The sequence below is a fragment of the Rhipicephalus sanguineus genome, unplaced genomic scaffold (genome assembly GCF_013339695.2).
Source record: "Rhipicephalus sanguineus isolate Rsan-2018 unplaced genomic scaffold, BIME_Rsan_1.4 Seq650, whole genome shotgun sequence".
Lineage (NCBI taxonomy): Eukaryota > Metazoa > Arthropoda > Arachnida > Ixodida > Ixodidae > Rhipicephalus > Rhipicephalus sanguineus.
The window spans coordinates 96,959-111,689 of record NW_023615692.1 but is presented as its reverse complement, the minus strand read 5'-3'; the positions used below and the strand labels follow the sequence as shown (position 1 = coordinate 111,689).

At 45.9% G+C, this 14,731-nt stretch overlaps 1 long non-coding RNA gene across 1 annotated transcript; it reads left to right on the top strand.

Annotated features, from left to right (window-relative positions):
• The first annotated feature begins 5,526 nt into the window (after positions 1–5,526).
• LOC119377989 (uncharacterized) lies at positions 5,527–14,731 on the top strand. The gene is made up of 3 exons (XR_005180904.2): positions 5,527–5,903; positions 9,596–9,734; positions 14,577–14,731. It is a non-coding gene; the product is annotated as an uncharacterized LOC119377989 (long non-coding RNA).

Sequence of the window (14,731 nt, the reverse complement as noted above, 5' to 3'; positions counted from 1 at the left end):
AAAACAAGGTGAGTTGCAGGAGGCTTACATTGGCTCCAGTGCTGGAAGCACTTTCAAAACCATGTCAGTTGCAGAAAGCTCTCGGAGGGGGGCGCGTTTGACCTTCACGCTAAGCCAACGTAAAAATAAAATCACAGTTTCACTACCAAAGCAAAGCAATGAATGCGATAGCAACTAAGTGGAATGTTATACGAAGTAATGCTAGCTCTTTTGAATCTTAGCTCTCGCAACTGAACGAAAAGCTGGTTTAAGGGAACACAGCCGCTACAGGGACAGAAGCGGTTTTCGCGCTGTCAGTGTTCGAAACGGGAAGTAAGCGCTAAGAGCACAGCAAGTTTACGAGCCGTCTGCTGGGGCCTGCCGAGATAGCACGCGCTAGCGCTCGCGACCGCGCCATTATCAGCTAAGTTCGCAGTTGCAGCTCGAGCGATGCAACCCTCCCAACTCCTCATCTGTGCCCCTTCACGCTCCTTCGCGGGGCGTTTCCTCTCTGCTTGACGAGCCATCGACGCTAGGCGTCACACGCGGGGCGATGTTATTGCATGTGCCCTTATTGCAACGGGCACGGCCGGCGCTTTTCCCCCCGTGTTTCAGCCGCGCTCATCCCCAGCGCTCGCGCGCTTTAACAGGCGCGTAGAATATACGATGCGCGGGGCGATACAATTCCAATTTTGACTTTATACGGAACATGACGGCGACGGCGACGGCGAAAACCCGCCGAGAGTGTCCATATAATTGCTATCGCAATGACAAACCGTATGCCTTCCTTGGCTTATCGGCTCTTAGTTTCATTAGATTACATGCTCACATCCGATACATACAACTATACACGCCTCGAACGACATGCGCCGGACAAGAGCACACTCAGAGAAAAATTTCGTAACATTTTCTCGCCTGACAATCCCGCAAAGTAAAGAGAATAGATACAGGACGCCACGTAAAGCGAACTTACTGTTACAAAAATATATTTAGACAGTCTATAGACTGTCTAAATTGATTTTTCTAAGGATAATACTGTGTTGGAGCGGACGTGATAGCGCTAACCGAGTTGCTTGCGCTTCGTCCACAGGTAAGAGACAGAATTTTTACCGAGTTAACCTTCACTCGGAGACGCCTACTGCGGCGCTCTATTTTTCAGATCCGCCTGCGACTATAAACGCGAAAAACGAAGCCCTTGCCTTCTCTTTCACAGTATCCCAAGAAGAAAGACGTAACACATAGACGCAAGAAACTTTTTTTTTTAATGTCGCCCATAGCGGATGTCTCGGCGGTAAAAGCTGACGCGGCGCTGAAGGCAAACGCGGGAACGCGCGCTCTGCGAACGAGAGGCGAGAGCATGTACAAAAATAGAAAAAAAAAGAACGGGACTTTTCCGCGGGCCAGCGAGAAAAGACAGCGTACGCTCCAACTCCTGACGCGAGCAGCTGACGCGCACTTAGACGCGTCTCGGAACGCCGGGGTGAAACAGCCCGCGGCATTTGCATATAACGGCACGTGAAGCAGCTCGTCTTATGCTTAACTCTCTCTCTCTCTCTCGATATATATATATATATATATATATATATATATATATATATATATATATATATATATATATATATAATATCGCCAGCATTTCAGCAGGCTGCCGTTTACACGCTCTTCTTACCGTTTCATCCATTTCGGGCCCTTCGGAACAGTAACACAGGTGGCGCTATGATACGGCAGGCTAGTGCTGCTGTCACGCCGCAAAGTGCATCCGCCAGTTGGGAGCCGAAATGCGTACACCGCATCGAAGCGAAGGTTATAGCCATAGCCCGGCAAACTCACTCATGAATCGACTCAGATCGAGCCGTGAGTCTGACACTGAGTAAGTCCGAGTGAGTATTATTCTGGTGAGTTTGAGTCCGAGTGAGTCCGGCTGAGAAAAATTTCAGTGAGTCTGGGTCCGAGTGAGTCCGGTTGAGGAAGATTTTGGTGAGTCTGATAATAATAATAATATCTGGGGTTTAACGTTCCAAAACCACGATATGATTATGAGAGACGCCGTAGTGGAGGGCTCCGGAAATTTCTACCACCTGGGGTTTATTTAACGTGCACCTAAATCTAAGTATACGGGCCTCAAACATTTCCGCCTCCATCGAAAATGCAGCCGCCGGGTCCGGGATTCGATCCCGCGACCTTCGGGTCAGCAGTCGAGCGCCATAACCACTAGACCACCGTGGCGGGGCTTTGGTGAGTCTGAGTCGGAGAGAGCTCTAAGGACAAAATATATTTCTTGAGTTAGTCTGAGTGAGCTCCACACTTTTTTGCCGACCTATGGTTCTATCTACACAACTTCGGCATTACTATCAGCCTTATGTCGGCTCACGTTTATAATCCCATCGAATCACACATACTTTAAAGCACTAGCGTTCATGCGCCCGTTTAATATTTATTAATAAGGGCGTGAGTTATGGAGAGGGGGGAGCAGATTGACCTTCCCCCCGCCGAAAACTCTTTCACAGGAAGTTCTTGATAATTACATTTCGTGTGAGGCACATCTTTCAATAAAAAAAATGTCTTTACTGGATTGCAACCAGTGATAACTCATATTTGAAGGTACGATATCAAAAGGCGCCAAGTAGGGCACCAATTATGCAAGATATTGGCGTTAAAGAGCATTGACACCATGGTCGAGAAAGCGAATTATACGCTATAACGGACTCATGAGTCGACTCACTCAGACTCAAATAGAGCCGTGAGTCTGAGTCTGAGTGAGTCCAAGTGAATATTATTTCGGTGAGTTTGAGTCCGAGTGAGTGCGGCTGAGAAAAAGTTCAGTGACTCTGAGTCCGAGTGAGTCCGGTTGAGGAAAATTTTGGTGAGCCTGAGTCCGAGACAGCTCTAAGGACAAAATATATTTCATGAGTGAGTCTGTGTGAGCTCCACAATTTTTGCCGACCTATGGTTATAGCGGAACGGCGCGTCGGCAACAGGTCCCGATTTCTACAGCGAAAGCCTCAACGGTATATAACTAAAGCTCACAATCATGTACGCCTATACGTATGCGTTTCGGAACGTTTTTGACCAGCCTTCGAACTAACTTCTTGCCGGTGTACAAAATAGGGAGTTTTAGCTTGTAACGTATACTTCTTTACGTTACCGTGTTACCGGATACCGGATGGAATCTGCGCATGCGCGAACCTTTACGGAACGTAAAGGTTTACGGAACGTAAACTACTCGCCGGATAGGCTTTACGTTTACGGCCCTATCTCGCAAATCCACCTTCGTTCGTGGCTACTCGCGATATTCGCTTTGCGGAGACTCCAGCCGCCGAGTCAAAATAAGCCGAAGTGCGAGCGCCACTTACGATCACCTTATTTCAGCCGGATTACCGAGCCTAGAGCGACCTAGAATACCGAATCAGAGACCGAATCCGCAAACGTAAGAGGCCTAAAGACGCTGACAGGCTGGATAGGTGGCGCCTTCTAGCGGGGCCAAGGTGTACCAGGCGAGCACAAAATTGTTATTGTAGAAACATCGGGCATTCTACTCCCAATGTAAATGCCTTGCAGCGGCATTATTACGAATGAGTTGCCTTTTTAATCATTTTTTTCCCCTCGAGAACACTAAGCAAAAACAAACGTGTGCATGATTGTGGTTGCGCGAAACGTCACAAGATGTCGACACCATCGCCCGGTAACCTGGTATTGCTACACACCTTCGCTTATACCGGGATACTGCACGCGCTAAAAACCTCTCGTATGATTTTGCCGCAGCGTAATTCAATATTATCTAAATTAAATGTAGTTTAAATGCTGTTATCATCACCACTTGGTGGTTTGCGCAAACGTAAAGGTTTACGTACGTACGTAAAGGTTTACGTTTGGGCAGCTAAAAAACTGTACTAAAACTCGAGTTCCGGTAAAACGGTAAACGTAATCCGGTAACGGTAACGTAAAGAAGTATACGTTACAAGCTAAAACTCCCTAATGTTTTCAGCGAGCACGGTGTGTAGGGCTGACTCGTACCAAACCTTGACAAACCAACGCGTACACTTTACGAGGATGCAACTTTATATTGCTCACTGTTCTCCTGAGCAGCGCTTAGTACTTGCTTATCATATATGATTAGATAGATAACTATTTACAAATAATTAACAGAACTATTCAACTGTTGCTTCAAAACCAATGTTAACAATAAAGTTACAAAACTGACGGTCTCTGTACCGTACCTGACACTAAGGAGAACACAGGCGAAAGCGTGACATTCACGAAACACTCAATGAGTCAACTCGACGTTCTCAATCGATTGCGTGGCCCCCCACTCCCACCTCTTCATCCTCTCTGAAGCCTTCTGCACCTTAGCTCGTTCTGCGGAGTCAATCCACCTTTGACTACATGACTATGTCAACTGAAAACTGATCACATTACGTAATCACACGACGTGATTGATCACGTCGTCGCATGAAGTCATCGTTTGGTCACGTGACTTTTGGTGCAATTCGTTTTCACGACGCCACCAGACGCCATATTTTTTTTTTCAACCGTGAGACGCGTAAGAATTTTGCCTTAATAATCCACGGAAGTCCTTAATAATAATATCTGGGGTTTAACGTCCCAAAACCACGATATGATTATGAGAGACGCCGTAGTGGAGGGCTCCGGAAATTTCGACCATCTGGTGTTCTTTAACGTGCACCTAAATCTAAGTACACGGGCCTCTACCATTTCGCCTCCAACGAAATGGGACCGCCGCGGCCGGGATCGAACCCGCGTCCTTCGGGTCAGCAGCCGAGCACCGTAACCGCTATACCACCGCGGCGGACCCACGGAAGTCCTAACATTCTCGTTTAGCTGCCAGAGTGGGCAAGCGCGAATTCCTCCTGCGCGCATGGGTAAATTCACCGATATGTGCGTGTATAAATATATCGACGAAGATCGCCGGCCGCTACGCGCTCCTAGTATCTCGTTTTGAATCGCTGAGTAGTCTGTATAAAAAAGGGAAATTTGGCGACCACAAGTCCGCAGCACCAAGCTACAAAGGGGTCCTACAGATTTCTCAGAAAGAAAGCTTCTTAGCTGACGAAAAATTTCGTCCTGGTCGAGGGATCGAAACCGAAACCAACGCCTTCATGGGATAGTGGTTTTACGAATTGCGCTAACCAGAATGCGACCAAACCAGGATGTTAATTGGTAGATTGACCGCCCTGGAAAAGCGTGTGTCTCGGGTTATATCACCGGACCAAGACGAATTATTCATAAACTAAGAATCTTTTTTTTTTTTTTTGAGAAATCCTCATAGATTTCCTTGTGGCTCTGTGCTACAAGCGGATGGTTGTCAACTTTTCCTTTTTAGAGTCATAGGTCAAAACAGGGCAAAATAGTTCAAAACTCGCCTCCAGACACTTTTTTTTTCGCGGGCGATGGCGTCGCCGAACCCCTAACACGGATCTGCGGAACTCCATTTAAGAACCACTGTCCTAGGGACTGTGGCACTGCTAAATGCCTGGCCACGCTGTGCGTTTAGCGCGCGCGAAACCAAAGCGCTTGGGAGGGGCGAGCGTCTATATCCCGTACAAAATCCTTTTGTGTTCGAAAGCTAGGTACCTAGGGAGAGAATCTCTAGGGATTTTCGATGGTGGCGCCGTCACATCTTGGCGGAGCTTTCTGGAACGCCGCTTCGCCGACCGGTGTCGGCTGTTCCATGCTGTTCCACGTGTGCATGTATGTACGCGCGTTCGTCTCTAGTCTCTGTACCGACGACGATGACCGCGAGTCGTGCAGCTTTCGTTTCGACAGCGTAGTCCGTGAACCGGTGTCCCGTAGCGACTTCGTCGTGACTGCCTCGGAGAACGTCTAGTACTGCCTTTGCTTGATTGACGGACGTCGAGGGCGAAACAGAGCGAAGGTGCTTGCAATGCGCTGCCTTGCCACCACAAGTAAGTAGCCGTCTCTGTTATTTCGAGTTTTGCTTCGCTAGTCTCTGTCGCGCGTAATAGCCACAAATGCCAGCGTACCTGTTACATAACAAATTGTGATAATATAGCCATGCTGCCGTTCTTACGTTGTGGATTCGGAGCGTGATAAACATTTCGAACTGCAGCACAAGAGGCTCATCCACGATCGCCGCGCGAGGAGAAAAAAATTTGCTGCGGAAGAACTGATCGTGCGTTTTCATGCACTACAGTCGCTACAGTTCGACATGGTTAACTTGCAGCAAGTCGTCCAATGTTCGGCTTTGCGTAAGTGATAACCACTACTGATATTATCTCATCAACTAGTAGTAAGGGCACTCCCTTATCGTTAATCCTAGGCAAGTTCTTAGATTCGTTGTACTGCGGTAATGAATAATCCTGTTGACCGACTGGGGCGTTTGAAAACCTGGTACTTGTAAACAACAGCTAAAGAACGACTTATCATTTTATTCTAACAGTGCGCAGGGCGATGTTTCGTTAACTTCGCGATTACTTGTACTAGTTTTATGTACCGAAACATGTCTTACAGTATGAATCATGCTTGCGTGGAGTGCCCAAGCCGTTCATTCAGCCGCCTTCTTTTGCAAAGGTACGCAGAGAGTGACGTCGTACCGCATACGGTCATACGGCAAGATGCAAAAATTCGAATGTAACAGAGAGTTGGAAAAACGCCAATGTTTTACTAATACAAAAAATGGAGACATGAAAGAATTTAAACTAGACATGTCAGCCTCATCATTGTACAAAGTATTCACGAAGATAATTTCGAATAGGATAAGAGCCAAGTAAACTTGACTTTGAAGGGACCCTGAAACTGTCTGTGAAATTTTGTAAGAATTTAGGCTACATCATGATCTCATTTGCACCATGAATTAAGCCATGCACTGCATATCAAGGCAGCTGCAAGCAATTATAGTGACACCCTCCTCGACCCTGCTTTGCCTCCTCAACTTGTCAAACAGCCAACCGTCACGTGCACTCGACAGGTCAAGCTCCATCGAGCACGCGCCGTCAGACAACAGAGACCAAGTGTGTGGAGTGTGCTTGAGATCTGCTCTGCAACGTGCTGCCACACTATCAGCTGTTCTTATTATATTCTCTTGTATAGTGATCATCTCCAAAAGCATGCGGACAAACAAAAGGTATATGAGAACGATCACCGATCAGCCTAAACTCAGGCAAAGTGTCTGTGTCTCCAGGGGTGAAGCTACAGCCGCAGACACGTGGATCCTGCGGGCGTTGGGTGGATAACAAACAAAATACGTTGATAGGCTAGTTGGCTCATAATCTTCAAAATTGCATAACGGGAAATCGAACAGGACTTAGAAAGAACACAGATGCACAGGACCTGTTCAATTTTGCGCTATCCAATTTTGAAGATTGAGTGGATAGCGAGAGCAAGATTGCCGACTGCAGCGATGAGCTGAAGCAACTCCGCTTGCCAGATGGCAGTCACCACTAGCTAGATTTGTGGCACACAGCTCAGCTAGGGCATCAATGGCGGAGAAAAAAAAAAAAATTTGCGATACACACTGTCACGCAGCTCATGTCAACACTGAGCATGTTGTAACATAGGCAGGCGATGCTCGCTGCCAACTGAAAGTTCCGTGACTGTTACTGTTATTATACTATACTGTTGCAAGTTACAGCTGTTGTAATGCTTATGTTACAGTTGTTCCAGGACCAGCAGCAGTGACACATATGTTGTACTATTATAGACTGCTGCGTCTAATCTCCATAAGCATTATTTTCATTCCGTATGTTTAGGTGGCAAACTTCGTTTAGCAACTTCACTGTTGTGTACCTAGCAGAGATATTCCAAGATAATCAGCTGACAGTCACACAACGAATATGAATCTGTGCACTGTCATAATCACCTTACACACATACCACAGTGACTTGGAAACTTTTCCAAATACTTTTTTTTTAGATACAAACAGTTTATTACCAGCATGAGAAGAAGTAAAGTGCTGAAATAGTGACTCCATTCCGTTCAGATGGTTGAGTTTCTTGAGCTGGTGACTTGACGAGGGAGCTTCTGCCGAATTTTGTTTACTAAAGTACAGCTGCCAGCAGGGCACCCATTTCACAGTCCCCCTCGGGAACAAAAAAAACCTCACCACTATTTGAATGTTTGTTTATATCTTGCAATGTTTAAAATACCACTGGCGTAAGCATCCAGAAGCACCTAGAAAGCAGCCCAAGAATAAAGCAAGAGAGGTGAATGACGATAGCCCTCATTGTGCGCCCTGCAAACTTGTCCGTCATTGACGTCGACTATACTCGTAGAACAGGTGAATTATCAGTGAGCCTGAGTAGCCACTAAATGCATCATACTGATAATGAGGTCACAAGTTGTCGCCAATTCGGGCACTTGCGCTTCCTTTAAAGTCATATTAAAATGTGTTTAAGACTACGGTCACCAGCAATACATGGTTTGAGTTACCTATGTATGCGGGAGAATGGAACACAGAAGATTTTGGCTTTGAAGTTGCGTTGTCAGGGGGCCTTCAAAGGGACCGACAACTGGGCAGAACGTGCTATTAAATCCTGGTACACATGAAAAGACCGTGAAATATAGTGACAGATTCCAGCATCCTTTTCGCGTTGCGTTAAACAGTGCTTAAAAGTAACAAAAACCACTATGTCGCGCAGCCTAGCGGAAGAGCCTTGAAGCTGGATTATGAAGTCGGTCACTTTTCTGCACGTATACGTAGTCTGATGCTGTCATGCACGCCATAATTGGTCCTCAGAGTTAGAGTATGCATATTATTATCTGTCCCCGCTCAGTTCTGTGCTGCCTACGAGGTAAAAGGAGTTGCATGGTGAGAAGCGGCGCTGCCTTCGCAGCCGCCAGTGGCCCATGTCCAGCCGTGGCACATGGGCGCGGAGTGCACACATGCACAGTAAAGCGTCGCGCTCGAACACAAACCGCTCTCGCATTCACTGTTTGCAGCATGTATTGTCAAGTGTGTTTAAGAGTTCATATTCGCCGCAGATAGAAAAATTCTGATTAAAAATGTTTCACGGCGTTTTCCACGTTACCATTCCATGGCTAGACACTCTTACCAGTTAGCTTTCCATTGCGCTAAAGAAGATAGGTGCCCTAAAAATTGGTTGTCAGTCCCTTTAAGTGGCACAATCAATCAGTGCACAGGCCTTGTTGAGAAAACAAATGTATTTGCTCGTTTCAGCATTCTGCACATCACAAAAGTGGCTGGCTGTAAACATCTGCAGCCCCACCGCTGTGGGGCATCCGTTGTTCTCCAGTGAAACCCTATTACACTACTACGTATGGTCACTGTCGCTGAACAGCCATGTGCATAAAAATTAATGTTAAAGATTTGCTGAAAACTGCGCATAACGAGCTGCTGCCCAACATCAACATGCACTATGTGCCCAAGCATGCTGCTGTTGTCAAATTTAACACAAAACATGGTTTTAATTCACGACCTTGAGAAATAGTTGGAATGCCTGTTCTGATTATGGACTGAAATGTTGCTAATCTTGGAAGTTAATTGTTCTTGGACACCTTGCACACTTGGTTCAGTGAATATGCTTGGTCAATATGAAAGTTTTGGAGTCTGAACATGCAGTCTGAATAATGTCTGACACCAGAGCAAATTTTCACATTGTACTTTTTATTGGCATTTCAGGAGCAACACACTAGGATGACTAAAGGACGTAACACTTCTGGACGGGAATTACATGTTCAAGAATTGTTTTGAAATGTACAAGGAAGATATTGGCATTCTCCTTGCGCCATCAGCCGTTCAACATCTGCGAGCTGCAAAGGTGAACACACTTTCATGTAAACAGGGCCACGTGCATGCACTGGTACAAGGTTGTTCAGTTGTGCTAGATAGAACGAAACACAATCCTAGTCTTCATGCACCAACCACAGAAATGAGGGCTGAACATCAGCTCCACAAGTGAAAGCAGGTTTCTAGCAGCCTCATATCAACAGTCACTCTGTTTAACTCTATCATAATTGCTCATTCCTCTGCTGTATTTGTGCGTGCATTTACCTGCTAGGCAATCATCGTCTAAACAAACCATAATACTTTGGTGACTTGGCTCTATCAAAAAGAATTAGGAGAGGAACAAGTGAGGGCAGCACTCTCCTAGCTTGTCCCCCTGCTATTTCCTTTTTTTTCAACAGCGAAGTTCTTTAAAAGGGGCCCTGAAACACTTTTTCAGCATGGTTAGAAAACACTGCCGATCGGTAGTCGAGGCTCGTGAGAGCACGCGAGCCAAACCTTATAGCGCAGCACAAGGCCTGGAATTTACCATTAATTCTGAAAGTCAGCTAGAAATCGTTCCCTCTTCTTTCTACAAATTATGCCATATACCCAAATTCACGGGCTGTCAGCTGACTTGAGCATCGTCAGCTGCATAGTTAACGGGGCTGCCACGTGCCTGCGCATGCACTCACGATGCGTTCGAAAGGAAAAAGAAAACAAAGAAAACGTGCACCAAGTCGTGACGTGTAGATGATGTAACTTCTTTCCCCTGTGCCATCCCTCCCCTGCTTAGCTTCCAGTGCGCTCGCTGGGATGAGAGAGAAAGCAATTACAGCGTGCGACAGATCTCTAACTCCGCTCGTACGCACGGATTTAAAAAATTTTTGGGGCGGTTGATTCGTGAGGCAATAAACTCCTTCAAAGAAGCCATTCGATGGTTACTTGTGAAAGAAGTTCCACCGTGAGGTGTTAGCAAAAACTCTACAGGTATGTGCCACAAAAAGTGGATATGTGCCAAGCAGCTCCTAGCATAGCATAGCTTTGCATAGTATAGTATAATACGAGGTGGGAAAGGAAGTGAGGGTAAGGAGTGATGTTAGGAGGAGCGGAGAGTGTAAAGCATAGCATAACAGTCTTGTATAGTATTGGAGGCGAGGAGTTATGGAGTCATCCTCTTATCGGATGCACTGCACTTGCGTTCTAGGTAGGATAATGCCGGTGCACTCCTCATAGGTTTCGCTATCGGCGCTCTATGAAAAACATCACGTGGAAGCCCTAACGGACATTTCTGTGGATACCTTCAAACGAAAGAAGTTTTTACAATCAAAATAATAATCTTGGATGAGAAGAAAGCACAGAGTTGCTTACAGGCGCTATCTGTTTACATAAATTGTACAGTGAGTGCACCTTGTGAGCGGTCGCCGGCATGGGGTATCCCCAAACAATCTTCTTGCATGAAATGTGGGCAATCCGTAATGGTGAATTTAGGTGCGAGGAAACCAGCGAAACTCAAAAACAAGGACGATAGAAGAAGGCACATTCAAGCACACACCGTTTCCGGCGATGGTGTGCGCTTGAATGCGCCTTCTTCTATCGTCCTTGTTTTTGAGTTTCGCTGGTTTCCTCGCACCTAAACATGAACTAACCGGCCCAGATTTTCACGCTTCTGAATGGTGAATTCCATTGGCGGATTCGGAGTGGCCGACAAACTCTGTGCCGGAGCACTCCACTCCGGCGGAGAGCAACCGAAGGAAATCTGTCAATGGAACACGAGGGCCCCGCCAGAGCAAATGGTAGGGGGCGCTAGCGCACATTTGCTTCGCAAGCGCCCAGCATTCCTTGCGTTTTGCGCCGTTTTCACCTTCACGAGGCGCGAGGGGAGAGAATGGGTGCGGTCGGACAGCGCATTGCATCGTGCATGTGGTACGCCACGCTCTGCGCGCACGTGCTGGGAGCTTGCGACTTCAGGTCGAATCCGGCGCTTTTCGCGGAGTAGGGGGAGCTGCTCCAGATCTGCCAATGAAACATACAGGGAGCACTCTCAATCCGCCAATGGAACAGACTTGCTCTGAATGGAGCAGGAAAACTGCTACCGGAAGTGCTCCGAATCTGCCAATGGAATTCACCAAAAGAAATATACTCTTACAGTGGTCTGTCTGTATAAATAAATGGATCATACGAGAAATAATTGTCAGTGTTGTAGGCATTACTGAGAAAAAGTAACTAAATATGTTACCCGTTACGCTAACAAAAAAGGAACGCGTTACCGCCCTACGTTACCTCTTAAAAAAGTTAACGTGTTACCATTACATTTACCGGAAAAAAGTAACGGACGTTACTTTTGCCGTTACTTCATGGTCAGAAATATTAATCACTGCATTATTGCTGCAGGAATCCCAAGTAACAATTTTATGAAGCTGATGTTTATATATTTACATAAAACTTCTAGCCCAAATGACAATTTTACGTGAAGTACAGATTTAATGAGAATAAGTTGGACTAATTTATCGTACCTTGGCAAGGGTATAGTTACCTAAAGTCGCCTGGACAGTTAGATGTGATGGCTTCTAACTTGCGTGACACATGGTAAAGCCATTTTAAATATGAAGCATTTCTTAGCGAACCAAAGGCACTTTGAACGTTTCTATGTATACTTATCTACCTATCTATCTATCTAGCCGCCTACATCTGGTGTTCTAACTTAGTGTAGGCCAAAACTGGCATCGGAGGGTAAGAGAATTTGACGAACATGATAGTTTAGTCATGACATGAATAATGTGAAAATCCTTTCGCGTACGTCGTCAAACTCTTTCCTCCACATACGTGCGGTACTCGCCCGTATACCACAGGCTGCAGTATGCGGGTATGTGCCACGGGTGACTGACAGTATATATCAACCCAGAAACGGCGAGAACAGACATTGGTAATTTAAATGCGAGTGCGTTAATTAAAACCGATTTCAGCAGCGTTGACCTGACGAATTCAAACATTAAAAATCAGGACCCCAGCAGAAAATCGAACCCAGGCATTCAGCGTGGCAGTCAGGTATTCTACCGCAGAGCTACGCCAGGTCTTGAAACTGATTTCGGAAAAAAAACCCAACGCAGGTGTAATGTCGGTGCAATGTCAGTTGTGGTTGCAGTGCTGGCTATCTAATTTTATAACAAGGCATACTTATATACTCCTATGATTCAGGCGTCATGTCGGGATTTTAATGGTGGTTCCAGTGTTAGCTCTGCTTTTCAAGCAGTCTAATAAGCTTTACATTTGTATTCCTTGGCTCAAAGCCAAAACATGCAGCACGGACAGCTACTCGCTGACTGCTTTGCATGGAACTGATTCCCACAAGGCGTGAGATCTGCCGAACTTTTTTCGCAGTGTGACTGCACAAAAGAAGATTTTATCATCAACGCTCTTCGTAAAGAAGACATCACAACCTGTATAATTGCCGCGAGAATTGCAAGCGTTTATGTGAAAGTGTTCAAGATCAGCCTCATTCGTGGAAAAATTTAATAACTACAGAAACGTGTACCCACAGTTGCCAATCGAAAGAAGCACATTTCTTTTTGAAAACAAAGTTACCGCACAGATTACTGTAAGGAGAAGTTTCCACAACTTCTTGTGGAATTTAAGCAACAGCTGCATTTCAAAGCTGTCATCGTAAAGATTGCCTCTCTTAGTGAATACGTCCACACCTATACGTTAAATAGGTGCTCAACAGACGAATTGGCCGGCAGCAGTTACAGTTCCGAAATATTAACGAGTACGTTACGAAGTTACTAAGCTCACGTTTTCATATTGCTGTGCTTTCAAGTGTTGTCAAGTGCTCAGGTGAAGCGGGAGAACTCCTCATTTAGTCAAAATTACAGCGCAGGTGCTATTCAGAAATACTGTTTTCAGCACATGTTGGTGCTCCCTAAGCAGACAACGCTACTGCTGATCATGTCTGTCACGCTGGCAGTGGCGCCAGCTTTACCAGTGGTGGGCCTCATGCCCAATAGTATGGAAAAGGGAAGGGAAACAGAAGTGAGTGTGAGGAGGAGGGGAGATGGTGAAGCATAGCATATTCTTTAATAGTACACTATTGCAAGGAGTGGAGAGGGTGAGGAGGAGGGGAACGCCACCAGCTTTGTTTCCTCAGTCTTCGCGCCAATAGTACGTAGCTGCCCCCAGTTTTTTTTTCCTCTTCACTAACTGCCGCATTCAAGGACCAACTTTATACTTAACTTTTGACTTGAGTGTGTAACCGGCCCTTAAAGGGGTACTGACGCCTTTTTTTGAAGGCGAGTTTACTACGCCATACAAATCTCCTGTATGCAGAGACGCCTCTGAGCAAGTGTGAAGCTCAGGAAAGGCTGATCAGATATTTTATTTTTATATTAAAGTAACTTTTTCCATGGCGCACCTACCGACACCGACACTAGCTTGATGTCAGGCTATAGTACTAATTGTGATGACGTCAGGTACCAAAAATTCGAAGATGGCCACTTGTGCGTCAGCAAAACGTTCAAAATGGCCGCTTGTGCGTCATCAACGGAGCCACGGTGCTGAGCAGCCGTGGAAACGTCGCTATATATTGTGCAAGCACGTGACGAGAAGCTCATACCATGTTGTGACATCAGGGTACAGTAGGAACTGAAACTAGCTTTTAAAAACATATTGTAATTACTTTTTCAGGGTGCACTTGCGCTTAGCACTTTTGTTTATAGGCTCTTGAGGGCTTGGCCTCGCATTTGACGCAAAAAAACAACTGAAATTTTTCGTGTCAGTACCCCTTTAACACCTTTTAAGAATGAGCCTTATACTTAAGTGCAGCTTTTGTTGGCACTCACTTCAGCACAGTAATTGTAAGGCGGCACTGTCCTTTTACATAATTATCGCTCTTTTTTTACAGGCTCTCCTGTATGACAAGGAAGCAATAGACGCGGCATTCGCAATGCTCATTTTATGTGCTTCCAAGGGATGCGGCCAAAGGACGACCTGCGGATGTGCGAGTCACGTTTATGGGAGCTGCAAAAAAGAATTAAAGTGTATCCCCAGTGTTTGTTA